This window comes from Lactuca virosa, chromosome 4, assembly GCF_052849685.1.
Source record: "Lactuca virosa cultivar CGN04683 chromosome 4, Lactuca_virosa_CGN04683_v6, whole genome shotgun sequence".
Taxonomy (NCBI): Eukaryota; Viridiplantae; Streptophyta; class Magnoliopsida; order Asterales; family Asteraceae; genus Lactuca; species Lactuca virosa.
In genome coordinates this window covers 433,921,770-433,937,216 of record NC_136429.1, presented here as the reverse complement: position 1 = coordinate 433,937,216, position 15,447 = coordinate 433,921,770, and the positions used below count along the sequence as shown (strand labels likewise).

Genomic DNA, 15,447 nt, shown 5'->3' with positions numbered 1-15,447 from the left:
CCCAAGACCAACACCTTGCTATATAATTATTTATTTTAGGGCTACTATACACTCATTAATTTATTTATTTATCTACTTAATAAACAGGGTGTTACAATTAGATTCTATGTTATCGATCATATGTTATGGAAGGTGATATATATAATATTTAATTAACTATTGTATACATGTTTGTATGTTCGTGTTGCTTCAAAGCAATAATTAATTAAAAATACTATACTTATAAAGGAGGCATTTTTCCTTGAACCTCATGCATTTGAAACCCCCACAAAAATTTGCAAACACCTTATGCATTTGAAACCTCCTATTTTAATGAATACCACTCAAAAGTCTCTTAATAATGATTAACAATTCAAAGGTTTTATAACTTATATAATATGTTTAATAAACAATTAATTGATAGTCTACTATAAAAAGGCCAATCTCTTTGAGTAGACACACAAATACAAATCACATACAAAATTCATAAAGAAAAAAAGTTTAAAGGTTTTTGTTTTTGTTTGAGGGCTTTGTACCATTTTTCGAGTCATGTTATTATGTTGAAGTTTTTAATTTGTAAGTTTGTGATATACTAATTATTTTTTATATTTTCTTAGTTTAAGCATTCTTCTAAGAATATCATTGTATGTGTAGTTGAAATTTTAATGTAAATTAGATTAGATTCTATGTTATCAATCGTATGTTATGGAAGGTGATATATGTAATATTTAGTTAACTATTGTATATATGTTTGTATGTTCGTGTTGCTTCAAAGCAATAATTAATTAAAAATCATGGATATGTCATATTATCCATATTATCAATGTAAGTCTTTTTTAAAATGCAAATTGTCTATCTTATCACTTTATATTTTAGTATATGTTTGACTTTTTAATTATAATAATAAGTGTTTTTTAAAAGTTTCTTTCACTTATTAATAATAGTAAGTAGTTTTAAAATTAATGAACAATAATTATAAATAATAAGATCAAATTATAAAAATTATGGATATGTCATATTTTCCATACAAGTCTCTTTTGAAATGCAAATTGTCTATCTTATCACATTATTATTTAGTGTATGTTTCACATTTTAATAATAATATTAAGTGTTTCTTAAAAATCTTCTTTAAGTTTTTATTAATAATAAGTGGTTTAAAATTAATGAATAATAATTTTAATTGATAATAACATCAAATTATAAATTACATTTAACTACAAATAAATTATATTTTAAATGAACATCATTATTAATAAGTGGTTTAAAATTAATGAATAATAATTTTAAATGATAATAACATCAAATTATAAATTACATTTAACTACAAATAAATTGTATTTTAAATGAACATCATTATTGAAATTAGTAAATGATCGCATAAGTAAAAATATAATTAATCAATCATAATAATTGTTAAAAATAATACTAAATAGATCATTATATTTAATTATACTAATGAGGAATGTCGGTTGATGTCAATGAATATTATTGTTCAAAATAATTGAGATTATATATATATATATATATATATATATATATATATATATATATATATAAATTAATGTAAAAATATTATCTCAAGGTTAATGTCAATAACATAACCATTTTAAATATATATTTTTCAATATTTTAACAATATATTTTTAACTTGTGCTGTGCAACGTGCAAGAATTCGTCTACTATACTTATAAAATAGACATTTTTTCTAGCTACATATCGTTTTGAAACCTCCAAAACTTTTTATTTTCCACCTAGTTAAAAATAACCACTCAAAAGTTTTTTAACTTATATATACCTAATGGTATTTTATGACACAAATTGATTAAAGCATGATATTTTTAACTTTTATATGTTTAATGGTGTTTTCTGACACAAATTTATTAAATCATCCGCGTTTTGTCATGCAATTCTTTTTATTTATTATGGGATTGCACTTTCTCTGAAAGTTTCCTCATAATATCTCTTTACCCATGTGTATGCATAGTTTCATTTACTTGCAGATAATACCAATGGATATATTGCCACTAAAATTTTTGGTTTCTTTTGTTACAAGGTTTGTTATTGATTTAACACATACAATCTTTTTCTTCTTATTATTAATCATTTTCTCACTTTTGATGATGTGGTTGTATTTTTTTTTATTTTATGTGTTTTCATTGGTTGTTTCTCGCATATCTAATGAAACTAAAATCTAGAGTGATAATACATTTCAACCATATATTCATTTACCTATAAGATTTTTTTTTTACTTTCAGATAACAAGTACGATTCTAATTATTAATTCTTACAATTGAGTAGACTGAAAAAATTGCCCATTTTAGAGTATTTTTTATTAAGCATGCGTGCTTACATTTTTTTCACATGATTAAATACGTTATAGGTTTGAAATGTGATGATTGTTTATGTAATTACTTTTAATTAAAAAAAGTTATAGTATTATATTAATTTGTTCATTAAAAAACATAACTTGGGTGTTTTGATATTTTTACTTAAATAAGTATTTACATACACTTCACTCAAGATACAATACCTCTATATTAATATATGATATATTCACATAACTCGATGTACGCGATTGCAACGCTTCACCAAGTTAATGGCTGCCAAAATATAATAACAAAGATGATATTACACAAGTTGATGATATTACGTGAGTAATGGAAAGACGAATGCAAAAATTTGGATTTGGCGTGTTGTTTTATTGACGAAACCAAATTTGTTCAAACTGAACCTGAATAACCAAAAATTGGATTAACAGAAGTAATACGGTTCGGTTAAGTGACAAACATCAAATTGATAACCCGAAATCCAACATACCCACAAGAGGATCATTCCTCGAAGACATGAAGTATATTAAGTGGTGCGATATTCTCTAGGTAAAATGACTTCATTTCTCACATTTGTCTTTATGTAAAAGTGTAACTAACTACTTTTTAAAATCTAACTGATATTAGATATTGATTGTAAATTTTTATTTATATAGGTGAATTTAAGGAAGTATATATTGATGCATTTTACGAGGGAAAAATGATAAATTAAGTTGCTATTGTTAGAGAAGAAAAGCATGTTTGGATATATATCATTATGGTAATACAATTCTAAAAGTTATAATTGATTAATTATCATAATAGCTAATAATACGATACATCAAAAGTTAATGAATATTATCCAATAATAAACACTCTTGAGATGAGTTAATTTAAATATGTACCCACATAATAATTTTTAATAACATATATAAATTATATGTTAATAGTTTGTGCAACGCGCGGATATACGCGTAGTTTATATATAAAGGATAATAAATAAAAAAAATAAATTAACCCCCTTATATTTGCTAGTATTTTCTCTCTCTCTCTCTCTCTCTCTCTCTCTCTCTCTCTCTCTCTCGGATACCCATGTCGAAGATCATCAATCTGCATCTTGTCGGTGACCTTCAACCCACAGCTCGCCGGAAACCGTTCCTAATTTCGCCACCTGCAAAATCGTTAACATATTTCAAGAAAACCGCCATTAAAATCGGCAATGTCGTCTTCAAAAAAACCACTTGTAAGTACCAAAATCAAAACCGACTTTTAAAATCCATGGTGTTTAAAGGTTTTAAGATTCAAATTGCAGAAGAGTTCAAGCTTTGATTGGTTCAAGAGTTCTTTGAGGGTTCATTGTCAGTGCCAAGTATGCTTCCGATCTAGTGCTTTCTAATGATGGAGGTGGGATGGTTTCTTGAAGACGATGGATAAGCAATGGTGGCAGGGCCTTTTCGGGTTAGCTTCGTCAATTAATGGAATTGACTAGGAATGGGTGTTTTTATGGAAGTTCTGGTGATGCCTGTGTTTTTTATTGGGCAAAGAAAGGAGGGTTTCTTGAGGACGATGGAAGACAGGGAGGGAAACGAGTAGCTATTTGTACACAAACACCGATGTTGTAAATGGAAGAGAGAAAAATGGTATCAAACTATAACATGTGTTTATAATTGTCATTTTGTTTAAATATAAATGAGAGGGTAATCATCATTTTGTTTAAAAATTCCGTAGATGTATAAAAAAAGACAGTGGAATTATCACCTCCCTAAAAGAAATAACAAACCTCTTTATATAAACATTTAACCCTTAACTATTTTTTTTTTTAAGCAACGAATTTTATAAAGAGAAACAAGACCTACCTAATAGAAAAAAAAGGTAATGAAAGACAACAAAACGACAACTTACAAAGTTCTAAAAAGACAACAAACCCAATTAGTCGAATTACAAGTATCCAAATTACCCCTGCAATTAACCCAATTGAACACCGTTGTGATAATGTAGGCCACCGTTTTTATTGAAGAGGAGTATCAATTTTTTAAGAGCTTATAATTTCTCGCATTCCAAACACAAGAAAAGAGTTTGTAAATGATCCCATTAAGAATCTTCGGACAACAACCCAGTTTGCAACAAAATCAATGACTTATTTAATCCTTGATAAGCTTTGAGGGGGAATATCGCACCACTTGAAGATCCAAAACATAACCTCATAAACATAAGGGCAACCAACAAGGATGTCAGTGGCATCGATACCAATGGGGAAAAATAGCAAGTGGTGGTGGGGATAAGGACCCCTCTTCGGCTTACGAATTCGACGATAGGGATCCGGTCCATACAAGCCCTCCAAATAAAACGAGTGACTTTTAACAACACCATATTAAGCTAAATAGTCGGATTATCAGCCTCACAAGTCAATCGGGAGTCAATTTTGAGTTGAGGTTGCTAACATAGAATTTACCATTAGGGTCAAGGTTAGGTTTCCATGTGTCCAACGTATCTCATAGCGAGAAGCTGCAATTAGAGGTCGCTTAGCTGGGCCAAATCATGTAGCTTGGTCGACAATCAGGGTTCTGTTTCCATCTCGAAGTGAATCCATTAAGAGATATTCGTTCAGAAATAAATCAAGATTTTCTGAAGCCTAGATCCAACAAACAGAGGAAACGAGAAGTGATAGTCCCACCATCGGCCTAATAGTCTAACCAAATGAGAGTTTGGCCTCTTGAACCAAATAGTTCAAGACATGATTTGATTGATATTAAGACCGAGGCCCGCAAGATCATTGATAGATTTAATAATAATTCTCCAAACTCCCGATGTAGATTTTATTGTGCTAGATTACAAATAGGCTTCCTATCGAGGCCGTGGATGCCATAGTGACCTGCTTCCAAAGAGCCGAGTGCTTAACCTTGATCCGCCACAAATGACAAACCCCCAAACCACCGTTATCCTTATTGGCAAGAACCACCTTCCAATTAACCCAAGATATTCTATTTTTCTCCTGGTTTCCACCCAAAGAAAGCGACGTCTAAGCTTCTCGAGATGACAAGGAATAGAAGTAGGGGCTTTGAAGAGACGGAAGTGCTTATTGGCTTATGGCTTTTTTGGTGAGCTTTTTTTATCACAAAAGTGATTTTAGGAAAAGTGTTTATTTAGCTTATGACTTTTTGGAAAAGTAGTTATTAAAAAGTCACTACAAATAAAATTACATTTAGTGACACAAAGTTTTAGTGACATTTTGCTTTTGTGCCACTATAGTATACTTTTAGTGGCACTTGTTTATGCCACCTTTAACTTTTAATAGATATAGTGACACTTTACATTTTATAACACTAATTTCCATATCTATTACTATTAGTGTCATAACAAATTAAAATACCATTAATAATTTACATATGTATTATATTGTAAAAAAAAGTTTATCAAAATATTTGAAAACTCGTATGTAAAACTTGAAAATCCCAAATGTAAAACTCAAAACATTTAGTGCCGCCTCCTCCTTCCTACCTAGCGGGAAAACGAAAATATTTTTTCATAAAATCCCACCAAGAAATTTGGGGCTTTAGGAAGTAGGAACGATTCCTTTTTCGTGGTTCCCTACACCGCTTCTCCCCCTGCTCCGCTATTCAACCGATCTGTTCTAGATCATCTACGTTACTTCGCCGCTCCACCGCTCTATTCTAAATCGCCCCTCCTCCTTCGTCATTGTGAGTTTTCTGCCATCCTCCACCCTCTTCCGACATGATCTGCCCTAGATCTTCTTCCCTCCTCCGTGTCATTTTAAGTTTCTTTTCATCTCTATTGTTTTATATTATACTGATTTTTAGAAACAATAATTTGTGCTTTGCGGCTTGTCGAATGCAGTATTTTGGAAACGCAGGCATGTAGAATGCAGTATTTTGGAAACCCAAGCTTATCTTTTGAGGTATTTCTATGTTAGTAGGCGGATGTGTAAATGGTCAATGTTTTATGCATATATATATAAAACATATTTTAATTTGATCCGACATGAATCGGAATAATACTAGCCCCTCCTCCTCATTTGATTTAGCCTTGATATTTAATACTTGTTTTGTGATAATATTAGCGGTGATTGTATTTGTGGGTGTAGAAGTAAACTAGATAAAAGAACAAATACTTACAGGGAGATTGCATTTTCTCTTTTGACATGTAAGATTGTTGAAAATTAATTTTTGATGATTGCAAACACACAATCTATACTAGCTTATGTATGCCTTACAATTTTTTTGAAACTGAATGTGTGCCTTACAGTTTCTATTTTCTACTCTACTTATTCAATTCTTTTATGGCAGCATGATCAATGAAACTTTATAGTTTGTAACTTTGTATCAATGTATGTTCCTCTTGTTATGATCACGTGATTAATTTATTTTATGGGTTAATGGATTTATTTTCCTTATGCAACAGTGCCATGTGTTAATTAACGTTTGTTTATGTTAGTCTTGTTAACTATAAATGCTTTTAATGTTTCTCACTTACTCAGTTGTTTTACTTGTTTATCATATTAGTTAATAATTTGTTAATGTTGTTTATTTTTTTTTGTGGCTTTATACTGCTATTATTAATGTTTACTTGTTTTATTTATGTTGTTTATGAATATTGAGTTCTTGACTTCTTGTAAATTGTCAACTGTGAAATCACTTAAGTAGTTAAGTGTTAGCTTGTAATTATGTAACTAACATTGTATGTATTATGTAATATATTATAATTGAAAATAGGTTCAAGAGCTGATGCTACAAAGAATGGGTCAGGTGACCCAACTAGGAAATATGGAGCACGAGAGAAACCGGAGTGTCTTCCAACATGTAAGTTTTTTTTTATTTGTTATTTACTACAATTCTATTTTTTTACTTAATATTTATTTTATTATTGTTGGAAATATGTTTTTGTAGCTGGAAATCTGTTTTTTATACTGAAATCTATTATTTTCAGCTGAAAAACTGTTTTCAGATACTATTGCTAAAATCCAACATTTTTATAATTCTTACATTCTTTTATTATCTTTCTTGTAGTTTCACGGTGTTTGTCAAAATCAGTCGGTCCTTGGACCGGATGAAGGCTTTGCAGGCTGACCACAATTGGGTGTATAAGAATAGTATTGGAATAAATTACATGAGTGTATTGTAATATTGTTGAGTGTATTGGAATAGAGTCTAGCCAGATGTAATAGAGTTCAGATATAGTGGCCATATTATAAGTGATATATGAAGTGATTGTTGTTAGAAAAGTAAACTTTTCTTTTAAGTAATGATATTGTAGATCTATTTATTATCTTAATTGTATTGTTATTATTGTATATTTCACTTAAAATTAAGTCTAATTTATTAATATATTTTATTGTGTTAAAAAGTACCATTAAATGTATGAAAATATTTAGCAGTTAATTAGTGTCATAAAAATAGTGCCACTAAAACCTACAAGTGATTTAGTGGCATAATCGAAAAGTGCCACTAAAAACCAATAAGGCTTCAGCGACACAATCATAAAGTGTCACTAAAGGTCTTTAGTGGCAGCGGTTTTAGTGACACTTTTTCTTTGTGCCACTGATTACTCAAGGGGTCTTTAGTGACACTTTTTCTATGCCACTAATGTCATTTTATTTGTAGTAAGTTTTTGGGTTATCTTTTGTAGTAGGAAAAGCTAAAAGCTAATAAGTTGGTTTTAAAAAGTGTTTGGCTTAGCTTTTTAGAGGTAAAATGACCAAAAAGGACATAGTTATATATTTAGGACCATTTTCCATATAATATTCCATAGTTACCAATTTTTGTACACAAAATTGATAATTTTTTAAACTTTTTCTTTTACAAAATATATAATATCAATTTCTTTTACAAAGTAAATAATTTTTTGATTAGACCATGATAATATTAAAATTGAGTTCATATAAAAGTAGAATACAAATTGTAAATAATTCATAAAAATATCAGAAGTAACGTAATATTACATTCATCCCTACAATTCCATTATATCTTGTGCAATAATATCTCGTATCACTGTCATATACGAATCATCATTATCCGTGCGATGTGTAATTCGACATTCTTTATGACCTTCACTGCTAGTGTCACCACTTGTGGGATTGTATGATTTTTGTTTTGCCCTGTTAAATGCTTCATCAAACTTCCAGCCTTTCTAATATAATTATGGATCGCCATCGATGCTATCATAATATGCACTTGCTTCTTGTACTTGTAATGAACATGCATGCCTCTAAATAACGCCCACCTAGCTTTCCACATTCCAAAAGTTCGTTCAATGATATTTCGCAATGATGAGTGGTGATAGTTAAATGTCTCTTTCACTCCACGACGAGCACGCATAACAAAAGTATGTTCACGTCGAAAATCCGGTATATGATATCGACTATTAGTACCTTTGTATGGAGCAAAATACCCTTTAGTATTTGGATATCCGACATCAACAACATAATATTTATCTATAAATAAAAAAAAGATCTGTTATTCGTTTCAAAAAAGTATTAAATGCATAAAACATGTGTGTATAAAAAAATTATACTAACCACCCATTGGATGTGGAAAATGAAGATTCGATCTTTGTAAGGCTTCATTGCATATTCTTGTATCATGTCCAGTCCCCTCCCATCCGGCCCACACAATGTAAAACACATGTTATAATCAAACAACCATTACATTTTGTGTAGCATATCCCTTTCGACCAATGTACTTTGCTTCCTCCTTTTGTGGAACGGATGCCTTTATATGTGTCCCATCGATAGCGCCATGCAATCCTTGAACGGATGATATCGAGGATTGTTTAGTATATATTCGGGAACATCATCATTATAATTTATGTCTAGTTTGATGATATCGGCACTCATCTTAAGCAAGGATACCAAAAATAAATGGAAATGCCTATGAATCGTTTCTCCGAAATGATTAAAAAAATTGTTGAACTAATCTATTGCTACATCCATGGGCCAAAGTCATCAAGAACATGCCTATTGATTCCTCAATAGACATATTTCGTGTTTGTTCCAATAGACATATCCATGAGATGGAACTGATGTAAAGAAAAAATCGGAGATGCAATGTCATGAATCTAATCTGAGATATGTTAACAGAGAAGAAAAAAAAACACAGTTGTTACCGATCTGAAGTGGAAACCTGCGACGTGAACTGGAGCAGAAATCGGAGGAGGATCGTCCGCGCCGCTGAACTAGAGAGGAGATCTTGGGCATTTTTCTGGCGAACACATGAAGAACGAGAGAGGGGAAGTGATGAACGATCCTTTTGATGTAAAAGTTGAATGTGTCTTTAATTAGGGTGGCTGGGAGCATATTTGTAATTTTGTTGTTAAAAAGCTAAAAAGCTCTGATTCTTCGGCTAATAGAACCCTTCCGATTTTGCCTATTTAAAAAGTTCCAAAAAGCTAATTTTGTTGAAACAGTCAAACACATTTTTAGCTTATTAGCTCTTTTTGAAAAGATAATAAGCTAATAAGCTATCTTGAAAAGCTATCCCAAACATCCACTTATTTGGATTCATAATAGAATATAACTCATCTTAGAAAATAAAAAAAAATATGAAACTTAATACTTTTTGGATCTATCATCGACATTAAAAGTGAAATCTTTACATTTCATTTGCACAACTAATATACATATTGACGATCCCTCTACCATTCATTGTTTGCGTATATGCCTCAATAAACTCTAAATTGATTCATATAAACAAAGCAAAAAATCGCTTAAAATACAAACATACGCACTGATCTACTATACATGATGATGCTACTTTACTTTATCTTACAGTATTCATCTAAAACTTGAGAGCATTGAGATCCATACAAATAGTTGTCATCAGAATGATTTCCTTCATCGAAATTTAATGAGTAGGTAACAGCATCATATCGGAATGTTAGAGGCTTCGAAGATCCATATATGGTTTTCTTGCTTCCTTCAACAACTGCTGCTTTTTATTGGTGTGCAGTCTTCCTGGTCGGAGACTGAAGAAGAAGATGTACACTCAGAGACATTTGATAATCTTCGTTCAGAGGTGGTGCTGTAGGTAAGGTGATTAATTCGGGTAGCCATTTTATTTTTTTGAAAGAGAGATGAGTTGTTTCTTGTGATGAAAGATGATGAAAGAAAGTTTTGGATGATAAAGAGCGGATTAAGTAGTTGAATTTGCAGGGTCTATTTGGTAATTTTGTAGGGTGTAGCTTTGTGTAAAGGAGTCATCAAATCGTCAGTTGGCAATCTTTACAGAGAATTTTGTTGGGTTCATAATCTCAGTGGACGTTAACTAGAATTATCGTTCTTTGATTTTTATTTTTATTTTTTAATCTTTACACATCTTTACACATAATATATCCGTCATCTTTGACAAGGGTGGATGCTCAGAAAATATTCCACTCCCATTCTCTCGTGACCATAATTGAATATTCTATGTTGCAAATGTCGACAATTTTATTTTAATATTTTATTTATATAGATAATTAATAAGTGTATATAGTATTATTTGTTAATAAAAAAATATAAAATATTTACAAAGATCTTGATATTCTAACTTTATAACAGTACAACGATTTTTTTGAAAAAATATATTATTTTTAATTTTTTAATATTATCTAATTAACCTTGTATGTTTTTTTTTCTAACACATTGTATCATCTTATATTAATCTTATGAAATTTCTTTTATGTAACATAGAATATCAATTATGGAAATAATTTTTTTTCTTTTCAAAACTAACAGTTTTTATAGTATTTTTGTATAAGGAATTGTATTATTTTAAATTAATCTTATAATATTTTATTTCTTCTATATATGATTGTTTTGCGCATTGAAAATCATAATCATAAGATCATATATAGATTGTAAAAAATGAGAGATCCTAACTAAATCATTTAGAAAACAAAAAATATATTTTCAGCCATCCGTTCACAATTTAATTAAAAATAAATACTTTAAAACGTGAAAGACAACTCTAATAGGTATTATTTTTCCTAGTGATCATACGATAAGATCGTGATTTTAATAACATTGATATGATTTGTTTAACAAAGTCTTTTTACAATTTTTTTTTCTTTTTAATTCTAAAATTTTTATGTTTATTTTAAGGCGCATGATGTATGACAATGACATAGAAATACAATAAGATAATACTTTGTTTCATACAATAGAAATGATAAAACTTAGATTATACTAAAATAATAAAATAATATTATAAAGAGAGTAAATAAATGAAATGGTCCGTGTGGTGTGGTCAAATTTGTATTTTTGGTTCGTAATTGAAAAAATTGATAGGCCACATCCCTTTGCTTTTAACAAATTATAGTCTCGATCCTTTATCAAAATAAAAAGACTTCTTTTCCCTTTAATTGTTTTTTTTTCTTTTTTCTTTTTTCTTTTCGTTATATATATATATATATATATATATATATATATATATATATATATATATATATATATATATATATATATATATATATATATATATATGAGAGGTTCTAAGGAAAATGCCTGTTTAGGACAACACATGTTAGAACCAATTAAATCATGACAACACATTGTTTTAGACTAAACTACATAAATAACTTGTACAATGCATTACTTACGAATAAAAAATGGACACATGTCAATTGATTTATGGTTCCACCATATGTTGACCTAGTTATGCATTTTTAATTGATCCTACTTCTATATAAAGGCTACGGGACTTCAAGGGAATGAGGTTTAGACCTTATTGGATGTTGATAATGTTGGATAAGTGATCAAATCATTGGTTTGTGTCTTGGAGTCAAAGGGTAAATGTGAAAAGTGATGTTTCAGACTTCTTTCACGAATTATGGTTTTTAGTTTGACATGTGTTAAGCCAAAATTAACTAGATAGGAGTGTGGGGCTCGTCAATACCTTTCCGTGGATATAAAGATCGCCGAAAATGGAGTTGAAACGAAGAAGTTATGATTGTTTGAAGTTGGAGTGAAATTGGGTGAAAACCCGTTCTCACGAGGTGAGAAGTAATTCTCACAACATGAGAGTGCTCACGAGGTGAGAATATATTCTCACGACATAAGAACTGTGTAGCCCAAAGTCTACGGAATTTTTAGGGTTTTCAAGGTATTTAAAAGTAAGGATTCATGTTTAATGGTATTTTCTTAGCCTCCATCATATCTAGAACCTCTTGGGAGAAACCCTAACCCCCATTTTCAAGATTTTAGCTTACCCTTTCCACTCTCATCCATTTTTAGAGGTTTTGGTGGTTTTGGAGCAATCTTTTCATGCAAGATTGATCCTTTAAGCTTGACAATTTAAGATCTTAACTTTAATCTACCATCAACACCCTTTTAAGTTATAAAGTTCCAAGATTTATTGCATATTCATCTTGGATATAAGTGTATTTGGTGTCTTGGTCCATTTTAATGAGTTTTTAGTGAGAGTTGGGGATAAAGTTTGCAAATTTATTACTCTCCAAGGTCCCAAGAGCATTGTATGTTTCAGATCTGGACTCTAACACCCTTTTGAGCAGTTTAGAATGTTTTCATGGACCTCTTGGACTAGGAAATCTTTTATTGTTTGCCTTCCCTTTCAACTGTGCAAGTTATGCAGGTCATCTAGGTTATTTTGGGATAACAAGTTTAGATCTTGAAACTTTGAGACAATATTATGGATAAAGTTGGGAACTTTATTCAATTACACATCATGTTGATCCAGATCTAAAGGCTGGAGTCTTAGACTTAATGGATTAAGTTGATAAAGATGCAATTTTGGTCCCTTTGGAACTTAAAAGACTAGATCTTAGTTGCTTGGATCGTTCTAATGGATAAAGTTGGAAACTTTATCCATTATGAAGTTATTAGGAACCATAAAAATGTAATCTTGGTCATTAGTTTTGTTCCATGCATGGGTTATAATATCTTAATGCGTTAAGAAGTTAGGGAGTTTAGTTTTGAGTAATTCATAGCCATGCAAAGTCATAAAGTTGGAAACTTTATGACTTAGGATGATATTTGGGGGCTAGATCCACGTTTGGACGAAAATACTTAATGTAATAAGCCCTTACACGGAAGGATTTCATTCAGCCAGCGTACACTGGGCGTACATGAGCGTAGGCCATGCGTACGCAATGAGAGCCCCGATTTTAGACCTTGTGTATGCTAAGCGTATAAGCTGAGTACGTTGGGCGTACTAAGCTAAGTTGACTCGGTTGACTTTTTAACTTTTTGGACTTTGACTGGGATTTGACCAATTTTGACCAAAGGCTATCCTAGCATAGAGGATGTTGATATGTTATAGTGATCTGCTAGATTGTGTGTGTTGGTACTTTGGGGGAACTCACTAAGCTTCGTGCTTACAATTTTAGTTATTGTTTCATGTATTCCAGATGATCGTGGCAAGGCGAAGGCGTGATCGTGTAAATCCTTCAGATTTTATGTTATTGGATTATGGGATACTCTGATTTGTGAATTATATGTTTGAAATAATGTTTTTGTAAACAATTATTGTCTTGGGGTTGTTTTGGAAAAAATGAAAATTTTACTCTGATTTTTTGGATGTTACAAGTTGGTATCAGAGCCTTGGTCTGAATGAATTGGATGAACATTCTTGTGAATACAGTCTCAATCTAAGGAGCTATAATAGTTTTCAAAAAACAATTATTCAAATTGTTTTCAAAATTGTTTTCCAAATTGTTTACAAAGGTAACCAAAGAAGGATGAGATGTGCACGATCAGTCGGAGTAAGAAAGTATACCCCAAGTTACCACACTGTTACTTGTTTATGATGATAATGGTATAACTGCATGATAGTGATAGGCTAGGGATCTTCAGGAATTGCATGATATAATTGTCTGATGTATGATGCCTGATAGCCTAGGAGGACTTCTTATATGCTAGATTAAATTGACATCATTATTGTAGTCGCTTAGTGTGTGTATCAAAGTTGTACATAACAAAGATTCTATAGCCTAAGAATGTTTGATTTAGCTTTATTTCCAATTCTTGTCTGATTAAGGGCTTAGGGTAGAGTCAAGTATTCGACTGTCTATGGGATCCAACGTTATGTATGATTAGCATGCACGAGTGGCTGCAGGGTTGGTGGAAGTTTCATGAGTGGGTGCAGTTCATAGAATGTCAGTGTGAGGAATGATTAGCCACTCTTGATAGAGTGAGGACAAGATGAGGGTGTATCCCACATGCTTGGGCCTAGAAGTCAGGAACTTCGCATGAGGATCTGCCTGATTTTATTGTGTCTTAGTGTCAGTCGACTCCACTACTCGAATGTTGCTTGCTTCTTGCTTTGTAGGAATCATATTGATGTGACTTAACTATCAAATGAATAGGTTAAATTACATGCTACGAAGATTAAATAATCTTAGAGTGAAGGATTTGTTCATATTATGCAGTTTTTGTCTGAGTCTAACCATTGTAGGGTTGAGTCCTTTAGTCGAAATATTATTTAATCTTTGTTGCATGTAATTGTATTCATGAATTGGTTCTCTGACATTAATAATTGTTCTTCAGCAGCTGATGGCAGGGAGGTGGTGTAACGCCCGTAGATCCGGGCTAGTTAGTTTAGAGATGATAAGCATCAAAAATGACTTTTTTATGGAAGATTATTTAGAAGGAGTAATCTTAACTAAGTTCTAGTATATGTTACAAGGATTCCGTACATATAAAGAACGCCAAAATCCGAGTTATAACGAAGAAGTTATGACCTGTCGAAGTTTCACTACAGAACCGACACGACACAACGCGACGTAAATAGTGAATTTACGATAGTGCGATATTTAGCCTTAGTGGTCTAAAAGAAAGTCGTAGAGTTCTTTAAACCGAGAGCGTGTATGAAAAGAACTTCTAAATCTGACTTCATATGAGGAAGTTATGATTTTTCTAAGTTTCGACTTAACGGTTTACAGCCCAAATCTCGAAATTGAGATCGAGTGATATTTGGCCAAAACAATCTAAACGAGAATCGAAGATCTCGTCGTTAGTAGTCCAACGGTAAAAAGACAGACGAAAACGGACGTCGGATGAAGAAGTTATGATTTTATAACGGAATTTTCCTGTCCCGGCCTACTAAAAATAATATAATAAAAATAAATTCAAAATTAGCCGACGGAGTCTAAATGAAAGTTGTAGAGCATAGTCTCACCTATGCGTGGATATAAAGAACGTCGAAAACGGAGC

General features: G+C 31.3%; 1 long non-coding RNA gene across 1 annotated transcript; it reads left to right on the top strand.

Moving 5' to 3' along the window:
- The first annotated feature begins 5,822 nt into the window (after window positions 1–5,822).
- Window positions 5,823–7,545, top strand: LOC145169191 (uncharacterized). The gene is made up of 4 exons (XR_013742352.1): window positions 5,823–5,983; window positions 6,141–6,201; window positions 7,016–7,102; window positions 7,310–7,545. It is a non-coding gene; the product is annotated as an uncharacterized LOC145169191 (long non-coding RNA).
- Window positions 7,546–15,447: the final 7,902 nt, after the last annotated feature.